Below are 15,835 nucleotides of genomic sequence, written 5' to 3'. Positions count from 1 at the left end.
TTTGTGGCCAGTGAGTAATTTTCAAGAATAAGCATGGGACACTAGAGAGAGTGAATGAAGAAACCACTTGCCATCTCTTGTATCCTGGGGAAGGATGTAACTTCAGCAATCTCTGGTGTTATACTGACATTATAAATTATGTTTATGCCTGCTTTGTCTCCCTGAATGTTGTATTTGTGTGTAATTTGCTCTCCAACTGCAAACGCTTATTTTAACATAGCGCTCTGCACGTGGATCCAGCGTTCTGTTGTTAGGTGTTTGTACTCTTTCTGTATGCCGCTCGACTGAGGCTACACTAGCTCGCATATACAATTTGCAACCATTTTTTTACACTAGCTCACTTATTAAACTTGCAACCATTTTTTTTATTCAGGTATTTTTCTCTCCCTGTGTATATCTTGATGTATGCAAGCTCTCACTCAGCTACCAGAGCTATTTTAATTTAATGTGTTCGTTCTATGACTAGCACGCTTTTCTGTAACTGTTGTGCGAGCCCTTTTTAAATCGCCTTATTGAAACTATGCAAGCTGCTAGTAATATGTAACTTCTATACGTGCTTTAATTTTTTTGTGGGGCTTGCTCTATGCGATAAATATTGGGCTAGTTGTAATTCATATTTAAAAGTTTAATCGCTCTATTGGAACTGTGCAAGCTGCCTTCAATATGTAACATCTATACTTATTCTAAATGTTTTTGTGGGGCTTGCTCTAGGCAATTAACAAAACTTGGGCTAGTAGTAATTTGAATATTTTTTCTGGAACTGCGCTGATTGTATTTTACAAACGCTACTTGCCTGAATCCAGATATACTGTGTACATATTGGGTTTAAATACTTAGTTATCTGACCAGGTCGATTAATCTGAGTGTGTGCACTGTTTGCAGTAATTGCTCTAACCACAATAGCAGTACTCATATGGAGTACCAACTCCTGCTGTTTGAAACATTTTCATGAACACATGTTAGAATACATTTGCAGTGCAATTTGTCCCTGTTTGCTTAGCTTTTGTCAGCTAATTGGTTTTTGACTGTTTTCCAAAGCTACATTGTACATTAGAATTGTGTTTTTATTTACATTTTCCTACATATTCTAAGCTTTGTTTGTGATATTTGGTACTTGATAGAGGTTATCTTAATTTATCTGAACTGCTTTGTCCATTTTATCACTTTCTCAGATTAACTGTGTTTGTTATGCCTGTCTGCTTCTCAGCTCTTGACACCTGTACTGCCTGCTTCATTACATTTTTTTTCTCTCCCTTGCATGTTCCAGCTTGTGTTCCTGCCTATCCTCCTTCTCCTCCTGAATGCACCCTAATGGAAGTCCATGCTGAGAACCCATATACAAGGGGCATTAAATCAACCTAAAATCCCATCTGCTCCCTACCAGGACATTTCAGAGAAAGTATGCATACTGCTTATCCATCTTGTAATTTGTAAAGGTAGTACATACTTTTTAGTAGGTTGCAGTGCGCTCCCTTGCCAGGCCAGCCAGCAGCCAACTCTTCCCCTTTCCTTATCTATTTAAATTGTCCCTACTCTCCCTCCCATATTTTATTTTACCCTTCGCTGAGTCTGATAATCCCCTTCCATCCCCTAACTGATATTCCCCGTAGGTATCTCTGTTACACTCATCTAAACTGCCCACTAGGTGGCACTCCTTTACCTTCTTGCTGTCTCTACTACTTTTTTCCCACTTGGTACCTTATTTTCATTCTTCAGTATTTCCTAGATATCTCTCCCACTGCTCTCTCCCTCTTTATTCTCCCAGGACTACCTATCCTCTTCCTCCACTCCACATATTCCCATCTCCTCTAAGCTCAAAGCCTCTGACCCTTCTATACTGTCATTTTAGTACATATCTCCATTCAACTCCATTTCACTGTCAGTCTTCAAACTTAAAATATATCTCTGCAAACTTACCTTCTGGCTCTCGCACTCTACTGATTGTTTTTCCTCACATTTCTCCTTCCTTTGGCTCTTCCCGCTCCGTTCGCCCTGCGGGCTCACTCCGCTCCCCTACCCTGCCCCCATTTTCCACCCGCCCCCAGCACCTCTACCTTTATACCTCTCATAAGCCCTCCCACATATACCAATTAACTAATCAGAGTCCTTCCCTCATTACCCCTCCCACTCTTACTCCCCCACCCCACTATACCTCACCTTACCAATTAACTTATCATAATCCTTCTACTTACTACCCCTCCCACCCTTTCTCAGCCCACTCCATTACATTTCTCTTCTCATCACATATATTCCCTTTATCTCCCCTGCAAATACTTCCAACCCCATCCTTTTCCTAAGCCTCCCACCCATTTTGCCTGCACAACTCCACAACTTCTATCTCTTCAACTTCCCCTTGCTGAACATGCCATCCAAAATCCTTCATACTGTCTATGTCCCAGCCTCACTTCTTATACTACTCATTCTTCTTTATTATGCTACTTCCTACTCTCACAAAATACCCTTCTCCCTACCTCCTACACAAACCAACCCTTGTACTCACCTACAACCATCTCTATCTACCCACTACAACAACATATCTTCCACTCTTATTCCTCTCAAAACACTGTACCTTTTCCATTCCAAAAACTTCACCGTACCAAAAACATTCACTCTTAGACTCCTCCCACCCCCTAACAGCTTCTTACTTCATAAACCCAAAAGACTAAGAGTTACTTCCAATAATGACCTAGTCTTATCTGGCGATATTCACCCCAACCCTGGCCCCTGCCTCACTACTAACAACTCCCCCCCAACCCCTTTTTCTCCCACTGGAAACAATCATAGTCCCCTTCCCACTTCTACCACTTCCTCTCCTAACCCCCTTAAGTTCTTCACTATCAGTGCTCAGAGCCTAAATAACAAATTACACCAACTACAAGCTTGGATTTGCCACAACCAACCTGACATCTTAGCCATCTCTGAAACCTGGCTAAAACCCCACATCGCCGACTCTGAAATCTTACCTCCTGGTTTCCAAATCCTCAGAAGTGACCGATTAAATAAAAAAGGTGGAGGCTCTGCAATAATCTTTTCTAACCTCCTCTCCCTGATCCCTTTACAAATCCCAACTCCACAATTCAAAAACGCTGAACTTACAGCCAGTCTACTACAACTAAATAAACATAAAAACATCTGCATTATCTCCCTTTACATATCCCCAGGTGACAACATCACTACCCTTGAAAATATTCTTTACTGGGCCTCAACAGAAATCAAATTCGAAACCTACATTCTAGGCGATGTTAACATTGATTGGAATAAAATCAACTCTCCTTCCCCCTCCCAATTCATTAACCTCTACAACTTCACCCAAGTAATCCACTCAACCACCCGGCCTAACAAAAACAATCCCCCAGGATCCATCATTGACTGGATCCTAGTCTCTCATCCAAACAAAATAATTCTTTCTGGCACTATCCCTGACACCTTCAGTGACCATCTCCCCACTTTCATACACCGCTCAGCTAACTCCACCCAATATCTACACCATTACATCCACACTCGTAATCTCAGCAACTTCAACCCCACAATCTTCTCAAACATTTTTAAACATACTAACTGGCAGATCCTAAATACTTTTCCTCTAGACAACGCTGTAGAACAATTTAACTCTATCTTCCTAAATACTCAACTCTCTAGCCCCACCAAGAAACAAACGAGTCAAAGCTAATTCTGCCCCTTGGCTATCCAAAGAAACAAAACAAATCATGCATCAAAGGGACAAATCCTGGAAGCTATACCAGAAAAATAAAATGCCTTCATCCCTGCTCCAATACACCCAACTCCGCAACCAAGCAAAAAAACTAATCATCCTGGACAAAAAAAACTACTACAATAAACTTCAGTTCAACCATAACAAGAACCCAAAACAGTTCTGGAAATCAGTTAATTCCCTTCTCCATCCAGGATCCAGGAATAATCCCTGCCCAGACCCTAGTATAACTGACACAGATCTAAGCTCTCTCTTCAACAAATCCTTTACTGAATCTATAGCTAATCTAACTAAATCCTTCCCTAACAATAATACATCCAACTCTCTTTCCTTTACACCTAATAACCCCTTTAAATGTCTTCTCAACTTCCAGCTGAAACCTGTTTCAACCACATTTATAAAAAGGCACTTATCCAAACCTAAGCCATGCTCTAATGCCCCTGACAACATCCCCTCCTCCTTCCTTAAATGTGCTGCTGAAGGTATTGCTCTCCCTATCAGCATCTTAATTAACAGATCTCTAAAAGAGTCATACGTTCCCATTCTTTGGCGATCAGCCTACATTCTACCACTTCATAAAGGAGGCAAAAATACTAATATCTCCAACTTCCGCCCAATTGCCCTACTCTCACCTTTATCAAAAATCCTAGAAAAATGTGTCCACCACCAGCTCATGCCTTTCTTAACCCAGAACCACCTCCTAACACCCACCCAACACGGCTTCCGCCCTGGACACAGCACCATTACTGCCTTATTATCCTTCTTAGAAACAGTCAATCAAGCCAGGGATTCCGGATTACTAGTTTCTACTGTACTGCTAGATCTTTCTAAAGCCTTTGACACCATCTCTCACAAACACCTTCTCTTTCATCTATCAAACCTTCATCTCTCCCCTGATACTCTATCTTGGTTCTCCAGCTACTTATCAGACAGATCTCAAGCTGTCAAATGGAAAAACTCTACCTCCTCCTTCTTACCTACACCCACTGGCGTTCCCCAGGGGTCCATCCTTGGACCCATGCTGTTCAACATCTTCATAAATAACCTACACTCTGCCATCCCAGACACAACAGTTATCCAATACGCTGATGACTCTACCTTAGTCTGTGCCGCCTCTAACCTTCCTGAACTACTGACAAAAACCCAAATAGCTTTTTCCACTACTGAGAACTGGATGCACCAAAATCATCTCTCTCTCAACTCTAATAAATCTAAAATTCTTCTTTTCCCTCCCTCCAGGGCTCTCACCTTCGACAAAAATGCTTTCAAAATCATAAGCCAAACCAACTCTATCATAGAGGTGGTCCCATCTGCAAAACTCCTTGGCATCACCATAGACGAGCACCTTAAATTTGATAACCACATACAACAAAACATAAAGAAAACCCACCAAAAGCTAGGTATGCTCTATAGGAACAATAGCTTTCTCTCCAACTCCTCTAGGCATACCTTAGCAATTACCTATCTTCTACCATCTCTACTATATGGAGCCCCACTCCTTACTAACCTGTCTTCTTCCATCTCCTCTAAACTCGAAATCTGCTATAATAAAATCTCTAAATTTGCAACCAAATCTAAAACCTCTACTCACCATTGCCTTTCCCTACAAACTCTGAACTGGCTAGAACTCCCTAACTACCTAGACTCCAACTAACCACTGCTCACAAATTAATATTCTACCCTGATAAATGCCCAGCCCTAACAAACATCCTTCCTCCGTACATCCCAAACAGATCTCTAAGATCTGAGCACCAAAATTTAATCGCCATCCACAAACCCAATCGCCCCGCTGGCCAACTCCTTCTCTCCTACTCTCTTGGCAGGAAATGGAATTCTCTCCCTCCTTCACTTAGAACAACATCTAACTCTGAATCCTTCAAAACCCAACTTTTCTCTTACCTGTCCTCTAAACATAAGTGTTCCTGCTTTCATCCCACTTAAATTTAATTAACTACCCTTATGAACCCTCTATATCCTTTCACTTCACACTACCCAAAACTATTATTTTTCCATTGCTACTAAATCAAACTTAAGCTACTTCTCAGTTCAAGTATTTCTCTCTCTACTCCTTGTATGTAAATATTGTAAATATCAGGTAACCTCAGATCTCTTCATTACAGACAGTTGAAACTTGCTGCTCTGAAGGGAAACTACTGAAAATCTATTTTATCTACTTTCCTTAATGATGTTTTTGAGGTATACTGTGTGCTTTTTGCTTTTTTTACTAACTGTGTGAATGTAATTACACATGTATTTTTTTTTACCTTCAACACTATGTAACTTAGATTGTATTCGCATTGCTTTTGGAGCTTTTCTCCCCGGGCCTCCACTGAAAATGGGCACGTTCTGGCCCAGTGGACTTCCCCGGTAATCAAACTGGAAATAAATTTTCAAAGACATATTAGTCTGGTAGAACTTTAGGAATGGAGGAGTGACACAGACATTGATGGGCACAGCATGCAGGCATATCCACCACCACAGAACATTTATCATGTACTTATTATGTATTATTTATTATTTATTTAGATGTATTATCTAGGGTAGCATGCTGCTCTGGAGACTGACTATGATCAGCCAGTACAAGATGATAGTTCCCGGCACTAACTGCTTTGCTACAGTGTGGTAATAAATTGGAATAACTCTAGGGTCCCACTTTCTGAGATGTCAGGAGGATCAACTAGCAAATAGTTACACCAGAATAACCACAAAGAAGTTAACAGAGTACAATATGTAAACAATTGGTGCTGCAAACATAGCAGGAAGGTCACAATGGCCAGGAGGTCAAATACTTAAATTTCACCCACCGCATTCATTTCTTTCAAAGAAAATAAAACAATGTTTAAAGCTGAATACAACTTTCATAATGAACTCACCAGTGAGGGTAGTTTTGTTATGTTTTTCTGCATGGTATTATCTTTTGTACACTATAATAAGTTCTACTATTTCTAACCACTTACTAATAATCACATTTTGCACATACTACCAAGACTGGAAACATTCTAATACAGTTAGACTTTGAGATTCTCAGTATGACTTAACAAATCACTCGAGACTCCAGTAAACTCTAGGACTACATTACTAACTTCCTCACTTGGCAGCAAAATGCTAAACCCTAGGACATTGCTCCATCTTTTTCTACTCTCTAAAATGCCATTCTACCTCCTTGTTGTCCCCCTTTGTGCCCACGTATAAATGAAACCACAATACATGGCTTTCTTCAAAAGCAGACCCAAAGTATTGTTCCCTTCCATGTCATCCTTGCACATTTTCTACCTTTAATGATATCACAGTCTCCTAAAAATGTCTTCTAGAAAACATTGCCTCCTGCTGTACCTATCACCTAACACGAACACCAAACTATGTGTTTAACTTCCACATTATGGGTATCACTTCTGCCAATGAACTTGCACAACCTTTTTGTTGACTGATTCTTTTATTTTTATTGGTATGAAGTACAAACTATTACAGGAGCAGTGCTGAAAAACAACTTCCATTCATTCATTTATTCATTCATACTCTGATAACCCCCATTTATTCAGTTTAGGGCTGCAAAGGAACCAAAGCCTAGCCTAACACTAATTGTGTTCAAAGCATAGAGCAATGCTAGACAAGATGATAGTCTGCCATGGGATAAATACTCACTCACACAAGGAATGCACGCCTACAAGCAAATTGCAGAATCACCATTTTACCAATGGCATGCAATTTGCTATTTTTAAATTGATTTTACTACTTGTGTCGCCTCTAATTGCCTCTATACTTTAGGTTTTACTGAAAGTGGACTAACGTTGTCTAATAGCATACATCACAGCATCATAAAAAATGAATACATGCGAACATTCACTGATTCGCTAATTGTAAAATGGCCCCAATCTTTTAGTTTCTCCAGGACTAAAGGTGTATAGTTGTCAGTATTTATATGAAGAATTATCTAAACATTCCTAAAGTTAACACTTCAAGTCAAAACTGAATCTTTACATAGCAAAATTGAAAAAGTATCACAATGTTTCAAAAGAACGTATTTCATGATAGCCTCACTACTTATAAAAGATGCATGTTGACATATGAGGCAATAGTTAGAAAAAAGGAACACTATGAAAAGCTTGCACTGCATGAAAATCAATGTCTTTTCTTCCACAGGTTCTTCTCATAAGTGTAATCAGTTCCAGGGCCAGCTCTTCTCAGTGAAGGCTTCTAATGTTGTTGCATGTCTTAAGGTTTTTCATTTTACCTAGATCCTATCCCTTAGTCTTTAAGTAATATTACTGTAGGATAGGCAGTCATTTAACAAGAGCAATAGACTTCCTATTATCCTATGTGCAAAAGTCCAGTTGTAGTAGCAACTAACCCGTACAAGAAGTTAGAGTCTCTCAAGATCCTGGATTCCTCTTAAAGTGTGTAATGACTAAGGGTCATAATGGTGTGTGATGGTTTCATCCCTTTTGTCAGACCAGTACAATACCTGGGAGTGGCCACTGCCAGCTAGCAAAACCACCTATTGTGTAAAATCACATCTGCTTGTGGCAAGATCAAGCTGGGAGTGTTTATCTGCCATGGAATTAAGCCAAGTAGATTTTGTGGCTACTTGCATCAAGTTATGACTTTTAGAGGACTTGAGTTAAGCTGTGACTCTGGATTGTTACTAAGGTCACCCTGAGATCATTCAGTAGGATGATTTTGTTTTTAATTTGAGCAGGTACTGAAGTAATATAAACTTTGTCTGAGGGTACTGTGTGCATGTGTGTATCTTTGTGCATATGTGTGTGTGTGTGTGCGTTATGGGAGTAGGGGATACAGCTAAGGCTAAGCAGTACATCAATATCCATGTCCTTTCAGGATCTCCACCACAAGCCAGTCCGCATTTAGTCATTACTTGACTAATAGCTTCTACTGAAGACTTTTTCTGACAAACATCCTAACCCCACCATAGGTTTAACCACTGTGCCTGTTATGTCTCATATATAGGAATAAAAGTTGGGAGATGTGAGTTTTAAAGTTCAGGTTTCATCTGTGTTCCCTGAGACACAGGTATGTCAACGTTTTGGTTATTGATTCAGTCACCTAGGTAGTCAACTTTATTATGAAACTGAATGTGTTACTCTGTGCGAACCTGCTAAACCACCATATTCTTATTCCTGTCCTACTCTTTGACTACATATTATTTACCATGTACTTACTACCCACCTGAATACATTACCAGTCTCATTGAAATTGAATGCATGCCCCTGACTTTAAAGGTCTACTAGCATTAATAGCACAAGTAATTGCCTAGAATAATCCCTCAATGTATATATTTTGCTAAAATTTATTTAGAAGCATTGAAAACATATCAACTGTTTACCTAGTCTACTGAAGTTCTGTTAAATGAGCTCAGATTAATGAAAGGTTCTCTCACATATCAGACTGGCTTAGATGGCTACTTTCTGTATAATTTAAAAATTAACATGTTGACCATTAAATGATATCAAATCTCAATGCTTAGTCTTAGAAGATATGTTTGAGTGTTTTATATATATATATATATATATATATATATATATATATATATATATACACACACACACACACACACACACACATACACACACACACACGGCTGTGCATGTCTGTGTATGTGTGTGGAACCTGTATGCATCCTTTAATGACACTGAACTCATAAATTATGTTATTCTCTGTTCAGAAGGTGCCAATGAAATAATAATCAGGAGATTTTAACATACTAATGGTTACATTTGGAAAACAGCTAAATAAGAAGATGGGTCACAACTTCAAAAACAAATCTTCAGAGAAAACAATTTGTAAAATGTAATTAGCTAAGCAAAACAACACTTGCTTTTACTCTGGATCTAGCAAAAATTCACTAAGATGTGATTTTATCTATAGCAACAAGTGACCACATTCTGGTACAGGGTGAACAATATAATTTGGTTAAGTCTGAGGCTGAATAAAAAAAAAATGAAGTCAGATATTAAGATACATTTTGATAACTTAGGGGCAACAGAAGCAATATGTGAGCTAATGCAGTCGGATGACTGCCACAACAAAACTAAGGCTAAGTGGAAAACATTGGTACAGTGTGTATTCCTTTTACGCAAGTGATTATCATGCATTTCACAGTAATGAAAGACATTCCCTAGTGGAAGCTGTCTATCTTCAGGTTATTTTTATTTTATTAGTTTTTTTTTTACTTCATGCTGCGAACTGTTATTAACTTTTTGCTGGGAACTTTTGTAGTTTCACATACTTCTCACCAAAGCAGCTCTCGGGTATTAAACTTATCTATAAATTTTGTTTCCCATGAGTGATAGTCTCATTCTTTGTGTATTCATTTCATTGAAAGATATGACAACAGCAGAGTTGAGTGCAAGGGACAGGTATTGTGACATAATGGTGACTGCTATGACTGTTCAGCCTTTGCCTTTATAAGTGCATAGGTAAGTGCAAAGCTAGCTGCCCTTGCAGGCCATTTTAAGCCTAAACAATTTCTCTTAAAATGTGAGAATCAAACCATGTACCTTGTGTTTGTGAGGTAAACATGTTAAATATTATGCCAACCCCCAAGCTTCAATTTAAATTTATATGTGTCTACTTCATAGGTTAATACTAGCCTATCAGTGTGTAGATGATTACAGGCCTTACCAATAACCAGAGGTCTAAATCAAACTCTGTATTTTCTATCTGCGAGGTAGAGACTTTAACTATTATGCCAACCCCTCCCCAATGCCAGAACAAAGCACTGATAAATCCCAAGGGAAACAGATGCAGTTTATGATATATAACAGGGAAGAAAGATAGTGACAGCAGGTTCCTGCTTCTGTGAATTTTGGGTCAAGGAGGAAGTGTGCTGAGGAGTCTCCAGAGAACACACATTTAAAGGGAGGAATGGACTGGATGCTATCCCTACCACAGAGAGCTTGAAGCTATAATTACCCGATTTGGATCCCATTTGCTAAATTAAAATTACATTTTAGTGAAACTGATATAACCGGCAAGACTTTCCGAAACCTCACTTCACCGAATCACAGCACACCGACAAAGAAATTCTACATAAACTAATCACATAAAAACACATAGTGTCTATTTTTGCAGGGGGAAAGCCTCCCTGTACCCCCCCATGTGGTGGGCTGTGACACCACACCCCTTACAAATTATATATACCAACTCTGAGATCGCACTACAGTGACAACAAGGGTGGAATTCCGGATCATTACTGTAGTGTGATCTGCATATACAAGCTAAGAGCGCTATAAACCTACTTTTAAAGAAACTTTTAAAATTAAAAAGTCAAATTACTCCTACCAGCATATCTGCCATACAAATGACTACTGCTACGGACATGTGGCCCTGCGTCTTGCACTACCATAATGACTTTCGCTTAAAAGAGAAAATGACGTTTCAGCAAACTGCAGTTTCGGTAACTTCATGTTGGTTATTTCAGTTTCACTGAAATGTAATTTTGATGAAGTGAATGGGACCCCCTATTTATGTGTGGAATTTATTCTGTCTGTGAAACTGTGAAGCTGGTGAAACTAAAAACATCATCAAAATGTTGTTGACTTACACCATACATACATGTAGAAACTGTGAGAAGCTGAACCTATAAAAGAGGAAAACGTCTTATAAGAGCATTTATTACAAAAAGACAATTTTGGCTTTCCTCATTCTGCATGATTATACAACTCTACTTTGCAAAACTGCATTCATTTTTTATCTCTGTTTGTAAAAAAGACCTCTGCGTATTATAAGCTGGTGTCCAAAGACTATTTTATGGTTAACAAACAAGAGAATACTACAGTATATATTTCTTTTTGTAATAGATGCTGCTTGCCTGAAGCTTCATTTGTGTTTTATTCCTTTAACTGTGTTCTTTTGAATTACTGTGGCTTTAAACACTTTTTGCCCAAGCAGTCCTCATTTGGTAAGGCTGTTTCTGATGCTTGCTGATTGTGAGCGACAGTCAGGAAGCAAGTTATATAGCTAACATACTAAGAGTCATAGATGCTTCTGTGGTTTCTGTAGTACAGACGTACATTGGAATGCTCAGGTTATAAAATGTGACTATTTCTTTATATTACCTACTAACCAGATGATGTGGGGGGGGGCAAAATACAGACAACTTGTTGAATCTGAAACAATATAAGTGGCATTTACTGTTCAATGCTTTTTGTGTTCCTTCATTAAAAGTAAAAGTTTTGTTTCCTTAAAATGCTGATCCTGGTGGTTTTAGTGAATGGGTGGAACATGCGACAGTCTTGTTCATAAACAGGATTGTTTAATATTCAGAACAACGGTCTAAGGAATTCTTAGAATATAATCTAATAAAGTATTATGTAATACAATATTATTTACTGTAGTGGAAGTTTTAATAATATTCATATGCATCAGTAACATGGCCTGCCGGTGTACCATTTTTCATAGACATGCAAAACTGTCAAGCAGAAAGAGATTAGAGAATAAAGTTCAGTGGGGAAAGGAATGCATGGTAATGCAGAAGGGATTCATTGGAAAACTCTGTAGAGATGTAGGGAGGGAAATAAACACTTAACAGGTATGAACATATGCAAGCTAAGAGTTTAAGGTGAGAAAGGGTACCCCTCTTTAGATACTCTGCACATGGGGGATTTCAGGGGGCTAACAAAACACTGGGTTAAAAATGATTGCTCTAAAATACCATTTGGTTAATAATTTCTTTGTGAGTAGCAAAAGGATCCTCTCAGATAGAGAGGCAGGTAATCAAGTTTCTCAAACTTTGGACTGGTAAAAATTGCAAATGAAGAATTACTTTATTAATGTTACCTATTGAAAATCTTTTACAATATTTTTCTTCTTTTATTTTTTACTTTTATTAACTTGGCCCATTTTAAGACAGGTAGGTACACATATTGCGGATTCAATTATTTTTTCTTATTTCCTTCTTTTTTTATTGGAATTGTATCTCTGCACCCACTTTAACATTACTGAGCAGAATGAGCTATGTAGTTTAATTTAATCTAAAGTATTCATTAATTAACTAGGTAATTGAATCAGTGTATCTCAGATCCATTTTGTGTATAACCTTGAGCACAAGGCAGGTATAAATTTAACTTATATGAACAATTTAAAATAGTGAATTAACAGTTATGTTTTGGGAAAGTGGAAGGAAACTACAATTCACAGAGACAAGCTATGCAGACACATATATGCAGTATTCCACATGGACTGTGATTGAATGTCAGGACTGAATTCAGGACTATGGAGCTTTGAATCAAATATCTGAGCTACAGATCCATCATGTTATCCAGACTAATTTTCTAGTAGTTCACTTTTTACTATGTAATTAAAAAAGGCCATATTGAAAATATGGCTATACTAGAACAGGTCACCATTGCAGCTGTACGTTAAGGTTTGTAATATGTTAATAAGATAACTTTGGCATGTATCATATTAGTGCGTTATCGAATGAGAATTATGGAAGACTAGTTCACATTCTGAGCAGTATCACACTACAACAGGAAGTGAAGCTCCTCTTTATATGCCAGAATTTTCTTTTTCTATTTAGCAATCTTGTGATTTTGGGGTGGAGATATTTACACTAGACCACCAACGTGATCACACTTCAGCTATGAGGAGGAATGCAGAGAGTGTGTGTGTGTGTGTGTGTGTGTGTGTGTGTGTGTGTGTGTGTGTGTGTGTGTGTGTGTGTGTGTGTGTGTGTGTGTGTGTGTGTGTGTGTGTGTGTGTGTGTGTATGTGTATGCAAGAAACACGCTGAATATATTACTTAGGCCAGAATATCATTTGCATGATCACAGTGGAAACATGGAGGTATATGTAATGGAAATGTGGAACTCTGGGAAGTTATTGTGTATATAAACAAACTTATCTTTTGCTGCTTGATCAATGTTAAATGTCATGGCAGGAAAAGTTTGTATGTTTGTGTGAAACAAAATGAATACATTGTGCTGGTCAGAATTTCTTTTACTTGATTAGTTTATTATCAAAAGTGTACCTCGTCCGAAAATGCATGGTAAGGGAAGTGACAGCAACCACTTTGAAGTTAAACATTCATAGGCTGAAAGAAAGTAACTGTTTATGTAAGTTGAGGGAAGATGACTTAACTAAAGAATTGTGTTTTTACTCTTTCACAAAATTAACTTCTTTATTCACTCAGTGCAGTTGAAACTAAAAGCACATGTATGTCAGTTTGAAGAAGAAATACTGGAAGAAAAGTATAAATCATTACAAATTTACAGATATTCTTCATAAATGCTTAAATAAAGAAGCAATTTGAAGTGCTCTATTCTAAATTAAGATATAAAATAAACACATACTGTAAAAACAGAAAAGACGTATGTTGTTGGGATATAAAGTAAATTTTGGAAGAAGAAACTTCAGCTTAAAAAACTTATTCCACAGTATTAGGTAGCCTATCAGACCAATCTGAGTTAGCATAATAATAAGAAATCTGACTACTGCAGGGAAGCCACGTAACATGCTAATATATGATAAAAACTGATTTTCATTTCAGTTTCTGGCAATTGCCCTCTTGCATTTACTGTGGACACATTTTTGAATGTCAGCTGTGGACGTATTATGCAGCCATTCTACCATATTGCTATTGAGAATGCCTTGCCTACCCAAATGGGCCATTTGGCATAGACTTACATATGTTATATTCAGCAGAGACTTTCCTAATTTGATGAATTATGAAAAACTTGCAGACAGTGTCATAAAGCATCAGGTAATTGATTTTTCCTCAAAAAATGTAAGGTGGCAGTGAGCATCAACTATTTTATCATATCTTCAATGCATTGCTGACTAAACTGTAGTAAATACGAGTAAGCCCACTATCGATCATAGGTTATTTCTTTACCATTTGTCTGACAGCGGGCAATGGGTGTCAGCAGAAGGCTCTGGTAGTCACTGTAACTCCTCCCCCACTGAAGACATGTACTATGATCCATGGAGGGGACTACATCTTGTGTGGTTGATGCAGATATCCCTGCTTCAAAAAGATGATTTTTCTCCTATGATCTTAAATATTGTTGTTTAACTTTCTTTGTGATCCATGAGTTGAGCTTTCCATGACCCACCATCTTAGATAAACTAGAAAAATGTCCAGCTATACAATAAAGTGTACCACTGCATCAAAATAACTCCTGCATTATGTAGTTAAAGCATAAAAGCACAAGACAGCATAGTTTCCTAGTTGCTTTGCCAGAAGTCATAGCAAAAAAGCTAATGCCTGTGTCAGTCTGTTTACTGAAAAGAAGGCATATTTCATAAATCTTTCCATATCTTTCAATATACCTTTCAGAATTTTTGACACATTTTATGTGATATGATTATTCTGGAAGCTGAAAGTCTGCTTCATCATCTTTGCTGAAATTCTTACTTTTAGGCTTCTGTTGAAATGACTGGTAAAATGTCAACCATTCCTTAGTAGACATGTCTGGTCTATGCATAGTTTGAGGTAAATTGGTGTCACAAAAGATGTTTGATCCATTCATATAATCATAAAACGAGAGGTAAACTTATAAACACAAAATATGACCCCGTCATTCTAAATGAATGATTTCATTAGACTGTAAAATTAGCAATAAAAAATACAAAAAAAATTATGAACTCAGATTAGATTTTCATATTCGAGCCACATTGAATGAATGCTGTCCATTGTATCTGCTATGATTTAAGAAGCTTTCATTTCCAAAACTGCAAAATATATTTCTGTACAATGTTGAGATCCATAATATGCCCTTCTCTAAAACTGTAATGTATTACTGAGCTAGCCAAGAGCTGCAGAATGCAAGTGAAGGAAAACATTGCAGGCTGACTGACTTACTCCGGCCTCCTCATCCAGTTTTTTTGCAGGACACAGAAACTGTTGCGGCATTTCCTATGATTCTTTTTAGATGCTAAACCTGACCTTCAGATATTTTCTTGGATTACATGATATTTCTAGCTTATAGAAGGTCAGCAGAAAAATACATTATATAAATAAACAGAGGGAGAGCAACTCGGTGAACTGCTCAGATATTTATGACTTGCTGAAGGTGCGTTGAGTATTAATCACAGCTGAATATTTTCTTTGCAAAAGTTTATACAATGCTAACATGAAAAATGTTTTTGATTTATACTAATGAAA

The sequence above is a fragment of the Protopterus annectens genome, chromosome 15.part0 (genome assembly GCF_019279795.1).
Source record: "Protopterus annectens isolate FY-2018-M chromosome 15.part0, PAN1.0, whole genome shotgun sequence".
Classification (NCBI taxonomy): Eukaryota; Metazoa; Chordata; order Ceratodontiformes; family Protopteridae; genus Protopterus; species Protopterus annectens.
Note: the sequence above shows the minus strand (reverse complement) of the source record.